The 12,872-nt window shown below is 42.5% G+C and overlaps 1 protein-coding gene across 4 annotated transcripts in view; it reads right to left on the reverse strand.

Moving 5' to 3' along the window:
- The window catches only part of MED12L (mediator complex subunit 12L), a 324,770-nt gene that overhangs the window by 104,691 nt on the left and 207,207 nt on the right, over positions 1-12,872 (reverse strand). The window lies entirely within an intron of this gene.

Consider the following 12,872-nt stretch of genomic DNA (forward strand, 5'->3'; position numbering starts at 1 on the left):
AACTGAGGGTTGATGGAGGGAGGTGGTTGGGGGGAGGAGCTAGATGGGGGATGGGCATAAAGGAGGGCACTTGTTATGATGAGCACTGGGGATTGTATGTAAGTAATGAATCGCTGAATTCTACTCCTGAAACCAATATTGCACTATGTGTTAACTAGAATTTAAATAAAAATTAGTTTCCAACTAAAGAAAATAAAAACATTTTTTTAAAAATGTAGTTGAAGGGGGCGCCTGGGTGGCTCAGCGGGTTAAAGCCTCTGCCTTCGGCTCAGGTCATGATCCCAGGGTCCTGGGATCGAGCCCCGCATCGGGCTCACTGCTTGGCTGGGAGCCTGCTTCCTCCTCTCTCTCTCTCTGCCTGACTCTCTGCCTACTTGTAATCTCTATCTGTCAAATAAATAAATCTTAAAAAAAAAAAAATGTAGTTGAGGTGAACTACTTGGAAAACATCCAGGTGAAAAAGAAACAAGACTCAAAACATTCTACTTCAGACCAAAGGTCAAAGTCAAACTCCTTCCTGACCTGGTGACAATTTTTTTTTTCCTCTTTAAGTAGGCTCCATATTGGGCATGGAGTCCAACAGAGGGCCCAAACTCCTGACCCTGAAATCAAGACCTGAGCCGAGACCAAGAGTCAGATACTTAACCAATCGAACCACCCAGGCGCCCTGACCTGGTGACAACTTTTTTTTTTTAATTTTGTTTTTGTTTTTGTTTTTTTAAAGATACGATTTTTTTTTAAGATTTTATCTATTTATTTGAGAAAGAGAGAGAGAGCATTAGAGGGGAGAGGTCAGAGGGAGAAGCAGACTCCCTGCTGAGTAGGAAGCCTGATGTGGAACTCGATCCGGGGACTCCAGGATCATGACCTGAGCCCAAGGCAGATGCTTAACCAACTGAGCCACCCATGCGCCTCTCTGGTGACAATCTGTAAATACTCTCCTCCTTATGTGGCAAAAATGGGCAAAATAGAGTTTGTTCTCCATCTTGCTCCTAAGTAGCATATTTCATCTTTTATTAACATTCTTATTAACCAAAGATGAAAAATTTACACTAAAATGCATTTGAAGAAGAGCACTGTTTCACTTGTTATATGACATCACATTAAGTCATTTGAATCAGTGACTCTTTAATAATGCAATTTTTGAAAGCAATTTCTATCATTTTGGAAAGAGAAGGTAACTCCTTAAATGACTTTCTCTAATGTATTAGATAAAACTTATGACACACACTGCCCTTCTAGCCTTAATACTAAAACAACAATCATAGGGCGCCTGGGTGGCTCAGTTGGTTGCGCCACTGTCTTTGGCTTGGGTCATGATCCCAGAGCCCCTGGATCGAGTCCCACATCGGGCTCCCAGCTCTGCAGGGAGTCTGATTCTCCCTCCGACCTTCTCCCCTCTCCTCTCTCTCTCACTCTCTCAAAAAATAAATGAAATCTTAAAAAAAAAATCATAATACACATTGATAGCTTAATATATGCCCAAGAGCACTGTGTATTTTAATCCATATTTTAAATAAAGAAAAAGCTTCACTCATCTGTAAGGTGTATACTGCCATTACCTCCATTTTACAGCTGAGCAAACTGGAGTTGAAAAGGTACCCAAGTAAGCCGTAGAGCTGCACCCCTGAATCATGTCTATCATCAGTCAGCCAGCCATACTGAGCCAGTTCACAGTCAATGCGCTGTTGGCTATTAGTGACCTCTTTTTGATGCATAGTTTATAAGCAAAATTATATAGACTTGTGATTTACTTCCTGTACTACTTGACTGCAGGAACTAAATGACCGCCTTGGGTACATACATAATAGCCCCCCACTATGCAGCTACTTTACTTCCTAGTTTTTCCAAAGGAGGCATCACATTATAATCAGCACATGAACCCCCAATTTGTGTAGAAGCAGCAACAACGGAGCAGTTAAGAACACAACGCTCAGACTGACTTGTGTTCAAATCCAGACTCGGTCTCTCACTAGATGTGTTAATCTGGGCTCTCCCACTCAGCTGTCTGCTGAAGGAACCTCTCTAAGACTCAGTTTATTTGAAAAATGGTGGGTGGGGGGATGGGGAGAGGAGGGTACTACTCTTATGAATACCCAGGAAGCATTGATATAGTTCTGACTATAAGCCAAGCACCATATAAAACAATCTATAAGGATCAATGAGGTAATACTGTGGTAATACCCCATTCAATCATCAAATCAATCCAATGATTAATGTTTTACATTAGAGAAAACTGAGGCATAGGTAACCCGCCCTAGTAAATGAAAGATCTCCAACTAGAATCCAATGCCTTTTACTAAATTAAAATGTATCTAAATAATTCAGAACCATCCTACCTGCAAAATAGTATTAGCCAGCATTTGCCAAACCCTCACTCTTACTAATATTGTTGTTGTGCCACACAAGATAGAAACACAAACACAGACTTCTTCTCTGTTACCAGAGGAGCATTAGCCAATAGCCTGAACATACTCTCAGGTCAGAGATGCTGGCCTTCAGCCACCAGAGCAACTCTCTAGAGGACAGAGAATAGGGTCAAACTCTGCAGAAGCCAGTATAAGAGAGGGCAGCTGAAATAAATCATGGGAGATCCCTGCACTAAAGATGCTTCTGATCTAGTTGAAGAAAAGTGGTAACAGAGAACACTCTGGCTGTCAGCACTCAGCCGTGTGGCTTCAGGCAGGGAGCTGGCAGAAGAGGTGTAAGAAAGGAACACATGGACATGAGTTGCCCCGATACTGCAGGCACCACAGGGCCTGCCACACTCTATTAGGGATGGACGACTTCCCTGTTCAAGCCTCTTCCTCCTTCTACCTACCAGACACAAAAGTTATAAAGGAAACTGAAAAGAAATTATCAGTGGGCTTCTCAAACCAATTTAGATAGACTGGCTAAAAGAAAAATTGGAACAACTACAAAATTAATTGTTTACTGGATGCCCTTACAAAGATAGTCCTTCACATCATGACTAGGTCCCATGTGGCTACTCAGGGTCCAGAGCAACATACAAGACTTAACTTATCAGAGTTACAATTATTTTTTAGTTGTTTCAACCAAACATATTTTTTTTAAGATTTTATTTATTTATTTGACAGACAGAGATCACAAGTAGACAGAGAGACAGGCAGAGAGAGAGGAAGGGAAGCAGGCTCCCTGCTGAGAAGAGAGCCCAATGCAGGGCACGATCCCAGGACCCTGAGATCATGACCTGAGCTAAAGGCAGAGGCTTTAACCCACTGAGCCACCCAGGCGCCCCTCAACCAAACATTTTAAAGGTCTACACAGCCGAAATTCAAACAAGATAAAGTCTTGCATTGTGTTAAAGTGCCTATGTAGTACCATATGCAGCAAAATGAATGAATAAAAGACCAGTGGATGCCATCAAAAACATAACTACTATATGCAGGCAGCAGCGTATTATGATCACTGTTGAAGAGACATTTCCATTGTATGTATTATACCCCAATATTCCCCTTTCCCTGAAACATTCTAATTTCATGCTGCAGTAATATATTCTAAGAACTGAAATTTCTCAAGTGGTAGGCATATTAGATTGAACTATATGAAAATGCCATTTTGACCTATAAAAATAATATGTCCATGTGGTTCAACCTAATACAGCAGCAATAAGGAAGAAGAAACTTTGGAGCTCTTTGAAAGAGCATTCATTCCAAATTAAATACACTGCAATTCAATTCTGAAATCCTATAACCCATCCCACAGCTTGTCTTACAAACTCATCAATTTCAGTTAAAAAGGAAAATACTAAGGGAAAATTGGTAAAAATGAGGAAGAGGTTTGGAGCAGGAATCTCATAACAAGGCTCTCGGTCCCCCTAAGGCATGAATAGAAACCCCAAGGAGAGGCCTGGCATAGCTCCACCATGAATGAAGTTAGATGTCACAAACTGTAACCCACAGACAAATTTTATGTGGTCTGACCAGTGGATTAACAAAATTAATCCATAATTTAAAATTCATGTAATTTTCTATAAAAAGCCATTTTTCTTATAAATCAGATAGTCTGGTAGCAACTGACCCGCACACTTGTGTAACCACAATCCAGAGCCTAAGAGTGGGGCAACACCCCACAGATCATGCAGTCCCCAGCCCTGCTGATTACCTCCCCCGACGCTCCAGCTGTTAGCTGTGTTTCATCAGCCTACTGATAGTGTTGATGATTTCGCCTCAGACCTGGCTCGCTTTTTCTCACTGACATGACCTATGGGGCTATATTTGACTTTGTGACTCTCCACTCTAGTCCTTTTCCTTAGTGGGCTGTTCAGAAACATCAGAAGACCAGTGTTTGACCAGCCTTCTTCCTGGTTTCTGGCCATGTCTTACATGAGATCAGCTGCCAGTTCCTATTCTCTCAGCCCTCCCTGGATTGTACTCTTTGACTTCAGATGGCAAAAGAAGATACACATAAAGATAAAAATGGCAGAAATCCACTAAGATCAGATTAGGTCACAGGAGGTCACATTCCATGAGAGCCTAACATTAAAGCGAATGTCTCCTGAGCCTCACACTGTGTTGTCAAGTACTCTGCTGGACTCTGGAGACAGAAGAATTCAGAGCTGTCCAGGCATTCAGGCAAACAGGAAAAATGCAAAGTAGCTAGAGATCTGAACAGCCAGGCTAAAAACCATAAACAGCTAGAAAACCTAGGGACTGAGGAACGCTGACACAGTACAGGGGGAAACATGGAAGTCTTTGAGAAAAGGTGGCAGATGACTGAGGCTCAAAAGCCTGCCCAGTGCACAAGGGAGAGACAGACAGGGAAGGTCTGGTGCAGGAGTGTGGGAGCTGCCAAGTGGGCAGGTAGACAAGATCAGGTCAGCAGGGTACCTAGAGAGTGGCTTGAGAGGTGTCCTGTACAGGACAGAAAGCTCGTGAAAGTTATAATGAAAGGAAATATGACAAGCAGAGGAGAGAGAAAACGTAGGTGACAAATATTATAATAATACGAACAGATAGATTACTTATTTCTTCTAGTTGAGCAACTTATCATCTTTATACATCAAACCAGAATTATTTTGATTCAAATATTCCCACTAGTTTGAGAATCACTGTTCTAAAAATAAGGTAATTAACGCCAGTGATGTTGACAACAGGAATCGCTTTAAAGAAAATGTTCTGTGTATGCATGTGTGCATATGTGTGTGTGTGTGTGTGTTTGCAAACACATGTGTGAAATTAATTATATGTGATGCCAGATCCTTTTATTACACATATATGGGGAGTGGGCAATTTATTTCTTCTTTTTATAAGAGGACAAAATAAGAAACAATGAGGGTTTGATGATGATAAAAATGTAAAATATCCACTAGTACTGAAGAACCTCATTAAGGAGTTTTTAAATTGCTGATAAAGATAAGGGAGGAAACTGAAGGAGGACTTGTCTCTTAGCAATCAGTCTTTTCTATTAATTTAATTTGTTTGATTAAACTGTGATCTGAAGAATTAGGGTAGCTAACCTGACACTCATTCTACTGATAGGTATTCTATTGAGAATACCTACCCCTTATCCACAGCTAGAAAACCATAATGATAACCTTATTGGAAAGATGAAGATCACCTTCACCACCATCACCAGGAAGAATAACGTTAACTCTTAAGTATAATGCTTAAGCCATGGAATGACTTTTCTGAAACAAGGAATAGCATCTCATTAAGCTTGCGGAAAACATTCTTCCTTTCTGCAGGATGGTAACCAAACTAAACTCTTTATCTGGGATCGTAAATTCCAAGAATTTTTTTTTTTTTTTTAAGGAACCAGAAGTTACTTGAAATATATTTGGCTCCACATACTCATCTAAAACCACTACTCTGGTTATTGAAACTACAGCCTGTAACCTCTCTAATAAGCCTATATCAATAATACAGAATCCAACTTTGCCAAAACGAAAAGTAAAAACATAAACTTCAACTCCATAAACTGTAAAATTTAACCATGACTAATAAAAATTGTATTACTGAGCAGAAAAAAACCTATTTGCCCTGCATTACACCCTTATATTATTGTAGTGCTTACAATATAAAATTGATTTTATATATATTATCACAGGACGTCTCAAAGTACCTTTGGGAGCTAGGCCAGGAATTCACTGCTTTCCTCGTTTCAGAGACGTGTAAGTTCAAGCTCTGAGAGGTAAAATGTTTTGTCCAGGGTCACAGACTTAAATACTGAGTCAAAAACTCACTACCTGCCTACTCAACTGAGGTCGGAGACACTGACCAGGCTACTTCTGAGCTTCCACTAATAGAGACAAGTGTCAGATCAGAGACGCTCTGGGGTCACAACAATGGATGCTCATTTCCTGGCTTTGCCTCTCACTGTGGGTGATGTTGGGCAGGTTGTGGAATCTCCCTAGTAAGATTCCCCTCCTGTAAAAAGGGAATAACTGGGTTTGGGGATAAGGTTATGAAGAAGAATTAGACTCAAGCCTTGCCTTCATGGAGTTTACTACCCATTTTACATCACTCCCAAATAAATACTTGTAAAACAAGTGGTCAGAGGTCAAAAATATGCTAAATCTCAATGTGAACCAAAATACACATAATTTTAAGCTATAGATGTCAAGTGCAACTCTGGAAAGAGAACTTTAGAGTAGGACCTGAACAACCTGAATGAACAACTATGTACTTTGCATTCCAACACCTTTGGGATGGGACTCCAAGCAGGCATTAATGAAGTGCCCAATGATGATAGTGACCTCATTTTATTACAAAAACAAGTAAATTGTATCCAGTGAGATAACTCGTTTCTTTCCCAAGGCCTCCAGCAAAGCTGTTAACAGTGTTGGAAAACCCTCACTCCCTCCCCCTCTCTCCCTCAGATTTAAATTGGGAAAGATTCTTGGGTTAGAGGCAATTCCAAAGGCAAGAGAAGCTGTACCTTTCATCAGAAACATATTAGATGTTTTTTATGAGTACTACATCTTTACCACTGATACTTAAGGACACTGCAGCACTATTCCCATTATGAGCTACTGGCTTAGCTAGAAAACGTAGTAGGAAAGTTTTCTTTTCTGTAAGATCTGAAATTCTCAAAGTTTTGGATATGAGCCTCCGAAGAACAAACTGGAAGGTGGAAGACAAATTGGAGACAGATGATGCCACCAAATAATCACTCCACAAAACGATGAATAGCTTCGACCAGGGAGCGGGCACTTACCGGCATTCCCCTTTCAGATCTTGGTCGGAAGGGCAATAAGGAGACCCCGCACAGCCGGAGAGAACAAAGGCCTGGCTGTGTCCTAGCAGGGACAGCTGCTGGCTCTTCCTGCTGCAGCAGGTTCCCCCCAGCTAGGCGCAAGGGGCTGGCCAAGCATGTTGAGGTCGAGCACAGCGAATCTGAAGAAGGAGGCTATGTGCCCAAGGTTCAGCCCTCCTGGACGCAGACCCTTCCCCTGATGCTCATTTATAACCTGTCCTTCCTTGAGACCCAGAATCTCATTCTCCCACCAACAAAAGCAGTTTAAGAATAAGTAGTAAGGTTTTTGCTTAAAGACCCCAGCCCAGGACTCAGCACAGTGAAAAGATCAACTGTGACAATAATTCTCAGATGTGAAAAGTAAGTTCTCCCACCACTATTTTTCTGGGTTGCTAAGAGGTAAAAGGAAAATCATTTGGAGAGAATGCTAAGCTACGGTCCCTAAAGCAAGAAAATTCAAGACTCGATAGGGAGGAGAACAGAGGAAAAAGAAGAAAAATATATTTATAATTTAAACAGAACATTTGATGATCCATATAGTTCAAATATAGCCACATAAGATTAAATGATAAACGGACCAAAGGTTACAAAATCAGGTATCTGCAGGATCAGACAGGTAATGCTCCCGAGTGAGGAGGCCCAGGTATGCCAACAAAGAATGCTGTGAACAGGTAAACTGGAGTGCATTTCCCATTGGGAAGAGGCAGCAAATACCACTAGAATGCTCATGCTCACTGTCTGCAGATCTCATTTTTCAGATGATCCAAATCCGGGTTCTAATGTGAAATTTCCTGATGTTTTCAACATTGTTCAGGTCAAACAAAACGAGATCTCCAGTTTAGAGGACTGGCAGTCCCTTCACCAGCTGGACAGGGGAAAACAAACCTCCCCCTCCCCCACCCCATCTCCTACCCTCCAAAAGTAAGCTCCAGAATCATTCCTCACTTTTATTCCCGGGCAGTCTAATAGAACTGCAGCTTCAGTTTCAATCAGATCTGAGCTGAATGCTGACTCTACCCATTACCTGCCATGTGAGTCAGGGCAAGTTAATTACGTGTCTGAACCTCGGATCTTCCCACCTGGGGGAGAAAAGGGAATAAAGCACCTGGGTTGCAGAACCGCTCTGTAGACTGTAGGAAACATTAGCAACTAGTCCAAGGTCTGAGATAAAGGAGACACTCGGAATGCCTTGGTCCTTTCCCACTACCCGCATTTAAAAAGCCAGCGTACAGCCAACAACAGCTACCAAAATAGTCAAAGGAGGGTATCAATGGGTGGCAGAAAAAAAAAGAAGAAAGGGAAAGAAAAGAAAAACAAAACAAAACAAAACAGGTCTCTAAGCCTCGATACCATCTAACCTCAGGAATGGCTGTGAGGCTTGGGCCTACCACAGACATTACATTCCTGAGGGCTTTCATCAGCTCTCAGCGTGGGGAGCAGTAGGTGGCCCAACAGGATTCCCACCCATGAACGAGGTCCTGGAACCAAGCCATTACTGCCGCTGTAGCCATCCTCACTGGGACACCTTGCAGGAGCTGGGACATGCATGGGGCACACGGCTGCTCTGGAGTCAACCACACGGGGAGCCCTGCAGCTGGAGAACACATAGCCGTCAGAGGAGGCTCAGAGACAACTGCAAGGAAGGGCAAGCTCTGAGAGCTGAGAGATCCGTCAAAGGGCTCCTAACAGGGTGGCTAAGACCACAAACCACATGACAGCATCAGTATGAACAAGGTGGGGAGAACTCGGCTCCCCTTGTGGCCAACCTATCAGTCCCCAAAGCATCCCATTGTGTCCCTATGACACACAAAAGGAACGAACAAGACAGCCCCTACCCTGTGCAGCTCTGCCAGCTGCCTTATAAATATCCTCACTTTAACCTTGCATATGAGGGACATATCATCATACTCATGCTATACATGAGGAAATGGAGGGGCAGAAAGCTGGAAGCTACGAGGGCTGGTCTTGAAAGCTAACACTCCAGCACACTGCTGCCATACTCAGCTAGGAGTAAGGGCAAGGGCAAGGAAATATTTTAAATGCCAGGCATTAAGTGGGAAGCTTAACAGAATCTTCCACTGGTCGTATACCTGTCACTCTACCTCCCACCCTTTTCTCTCCTTCCCATCGCAGGCACACTTTCTTTGAAATCGTCCCCTCACTTCCTCACCTCACAAACATTACTCAACCCTCTGTCAACAGGCCTCTGCCTCTGCCCTACGCCACCCCTCCCAAACCGACACACACGCACAGTACAACACGTGCAGCCCTGGCAAAGATGAACAGTGACCTCTTTGTTAACTGAATCCTATCCGGTGGCACTCTGCTCTACTGTATTACTTGATTTCCCTGCAGGATAAAACAAATCCTAGCTTCTCATTTCTTGAACTCTCTTCTTGATTCACATGACATTACTTTCCTCTAATAATTGCCCAGCTCTCTAGCCCTCCTTCAGGCACTTCCCTTCCCTAAGAAGGCTCTTTGAAAGCATCAACATCAGCCCTGTCCCATTCTCACTCTACTGGATAGGTTCCTCCTGGGTAATCTCATTCCATTCCCACCGCTTGTTCTGCAACTGATCCTCTGTTGACCTTAAATGTGTATCACCAGCCAGAAGCACTCCTCTGAGCTCCAGACCTGTACCTCCAATCACCTAGCAGATACCACATGAATACGTGAGCATCCTCAAATCAAAAAATACAAAACTGAATTCTACTGATCCCTTTCTACAATTCTCCTCTCATTTTGGCCCTAACACCCCAAACACCTGCAAGGCCAATACCCCCTCCTCTCCCAATTCAGCAACATCAGGCTCCTGTTTCCTATCTCTCCATCACACGATACCATCATCATCCACAGATTACTGCACCTTCTTTGGCCACATTCAGCCTTTCCACATGCTTCTTTCCCATCGGATCTTTAGCAAACTTGCCACAATTACCAGCATCACCGCAGCCATAGAACCTCCTTGACTCCCACTTCCCCTCATCAGGATACAGCTCTTTTCTGGGTCCTCCTTAAGGGCTTTCTGTGGTCTCTTGCTGCTGTGGTTCATCCACTTCTAGACACTGTTCCTTTTTTTTTTTTTAAGATTTTATTTATTTATTTGACAGACAGAGATCATAAGTAGGCAGAGAGGCAGGCAGAGAGAGAGAGGGGAGGAAACAGGCTCCCTGCAGAGCAGAGAGCCCCAGATGCGGGGCTTGATCCCAGGACCCTGGGATCATGACCGGAGCCGAAGGCAGAGGCTTTAACCCACCGAGCCACCCAGGTACCCCTAGACACTGCTCCTCTTTCAGCAGGGTAAACTATATTGCAATTCTTATGATTTAGTAAGGTGTACGTGAAGCCAAGAGGGGGACGGGGGGGGGGGGGGCATGTAACTTGGGAAAAGAGAAATGTAAAAATCAAGATGTGTTTGTCAGGTAAACTTCAGGAAATGTTTCCATGAGAAGCTTGATTCGAGGGAAAAAAAAAAAAAGGTTTACGAATCCAAGGATCATTATTATGAAGATTAGAAAACTAAGTGAAAGAAGAAAGAAAGAAAGAAAAAGAAAGAAAGAAAGAAAGAAGGAAAACGAAGTGTTTCAAACATCCTTCCTGGTAAACTTTGATAAGTAAAAAAGCAGAGTTTCACCTCCTTGTCTTGGTTTAAAAAATCCTGCAACATTTGCACCCAAATAGGAAAGATTCTTATCGTCCATGCTCTTTGAAACAAAAAAATACCTTTTTAGCACCCACTATGTACTACACACTGTAGCAACTGGACATAAGGCATGGATATGGTACCTAAATTCTCAATGACAGGATTTGGGCAGGTAGGGGAATCACTAAAAATTTGCAAGCCATTATTTTCCATCTACTACTAATCTAGCACCTAAAAGTCATGTGATACTAGGGAACAGAAACAGAAGAAGGGCAAAGTAACAGAAAAAGATATAAAAAAAAAATTTTTTTAATTAAAAAAAAAAAGAAAGAAAGAAACAAGTGCCTCTCCATTTGCTGCCAAATTCTTCAATATACTTCTGCCTGCAAAGAGTTCTTTTCCTGCTGACTCAGCCAATGTAACTGCTTACTCCAGCCAGAAATCTGGGTTGTACTTGAAGGGGATGAGGTTACTTGGGTTCTCTTTGCAGCTGTATAGTATATGAGCAACATCAGGAAAGAGACATTAGAGTCTCACAGGGTTTTATGAGCAATAGTGTGACTTCCCCTACAACAAATCATTCATTCCATAAAACTGACTTTAGCCGCATACTTACCAACACAGTTCTCAAGATTTCTTCTTTTATCAACACTTCAGAGAAGCCAGAAGACATAGAATAGACAGGGCTGTTTGAAGGAGAAGTAGGGGAAATGTTCTAAAGCATTCAATGTTACAGGCACATATGATCTCAGTTAATCTTTATATGTGTGTGGAATCTGAAGCATGGAAAGGTTCAGGAATTTAGCCAAACGCACATGCCCATCACTCAAACCCAATTAAATTATTCACTCCTAATCATACTTTGAGATTGGATGGAACACAGTTATCACAGAGAAATACAGGGACTTAACAAGACAAACATTCAAATGATATTAAATTCTTAAGGGAAATCTATGCTTGAGGAAAACACAGAAGCCGGCTCACCTAAATTAGAGTCCCGACTGGGATTTTCTAGGTTCTTTAGGGCAGTCCAGATAGGTCAGGTGACTTGACAGAGATCACACAGCTGGTTAGTGTAAACCCAGAATTAGAATCCCAGAGATTATAAGAATAGGATACTAAAAGGATGTGAGCTTATAAAACACTCTTGTTATCACTGCTAGATTTAAAAAAAAAAAAAAAACGGCATTTTTTAAACAATTTCCAATTGCATATAAGTTCCATCACAGATGCATTTATTATATGCTCAGGTTAGGGGAAAAAGAATTCAGTAGAAGCAGGGATGGGACAATATAAGTTAACACGTCCTGAGCACATTCCTAGACCTAGGTTCTGATAACTGTCTTTTGGACTATTTCACATAATCCTTATTACAATCCTGAAATATGATAATTATGATTCTCATTTCAGAGAAGAGGACACTGAGTCACAGAGACATTAATAACTTTCCCACAGCTATACACTGGCATTCAGACAGACAGCATACACAGAAATGGTCCTTGCTCCATGTCAGGCTGGAAAAGGACACAGAAGTATGCAACTCTCCTGTGACACAGCTGTTTGTATCCAAAGAGCATGTCTTTTCTGAACTGTGAAAGCACATACATGTATTTTTAAAGAAAAGATGGGGGTGTCTGGGTGACTCAGTTGGTCGGGTATCTGACTCTTGATTTCAACTCAGGTCATGGTGGCATCCCACACTGGGCTCAGAGGGGAGTCTGTCTGAGATTCTCTCTCTTCCTCTCCCCCTCCACTCCTCTCCCTGCCCAGGTCTCTAAAATAACTAAAGCTGAGGAAGGAAGGGAGGGAGGAAGGAAGGGAGGGAGGGAAGAAGGAAGGAAGGGAGGGAAGAAGGAAGGAAGGGAGGGAAGAAGGGAGAAAGGGAGGAAGGAAGGGAGGAAAGGAGGCCAGCAGGCAGGCAGGCAGAAGGAAGGGAGGCAGGGAGGGAAGGAGAGAGATTAAATTACTGTGTTCATATTCCTTCCTAATCCACCCCCCTCCCCGCTTT

This window comes from Meles meles, chromosome 4 (assembly GCF_922984935.1).
Source record: "Meles meles chromosome 4, mMelMel3.1 paternal haplotype, whole genome shotgun sequence".
Taxonomy (NCBI): domain Eukaryota; kingdom Metazoa; phylum Chordata; class Mammalia; order Carnivora; family Mustelidae; genus Meles; species Meles meles.